The following is a 374-nucleotide window of genomic DNA, read 5'->3' on the forward strand; positions in this document are numbered from 1 at the left end:
AAATGCCAAAAACAGGCCCGAGATGCCGACCCACGGGTCACAACTCCGAAAGTGGAAAATTGGGCGGTTGAAAGAATACTTCCAAATTCACCGTGTTTGCTCGTGGAGGGCCCCCGATACACTACATGCATCGGAATCTCTGCCGGAGCCAGGGCAGGTGCCTATGGGGATGTCGAGCAAAATCTGCCCAAAATGCCAAAAATAGGCCCGACCTGCTGACCCGCGGGTCACAACTACGAAAGTGGCAAAATTGGGCGGTTGGCAGAATGCTTCCAAATTCACAGAGTTTGCTGAGGGAGGGACCCCGATACCCTGCATGCGTCGGTGCCTCTGCCGGAGCCCTGGAAGGGGTGTATGTGGAAGGCGAGCAAAAT

The 374-nt window shown here is 55.1% G+C and overlaps 1 long non-coding RNA gene across 1 annotated transcript in view; it reads left to right on the forward strand.

Annotated features, from left to right (window-relative positions):
• The first annotated feature begins 236 nt into the window (after positions 1-236).
• LOC123036894 overlaps positions 237-374 on the forward strand; it is an 18,513-nt gene continuing 18,375 nt past the window's right edge. Inside the window, exon 1 of the long non-coding RNA XR_006417223.1 lies at positions 237-350. This is a non-coding gene — a long non-coding RNA (uncharacterized LOC123036894). The remainder of the gene's footprint in view (positions 351-374) is intronic.

This window comes from Varanus komodoensis, unplaced genomic scaffold, assembly GCF_004798865.1.
Source record: "Varanus komodoensis strain SLA01 unplaced genomic scaffold, ASM479886v1 scaffold836, whole genome shotgun sequence".
NCBI classification, from domain to species: Eukaryota; Metazoa; Chordata; class Lepidosauria; order Squamata; family Varanidae; genus Varanus; species Varanus komodoensis.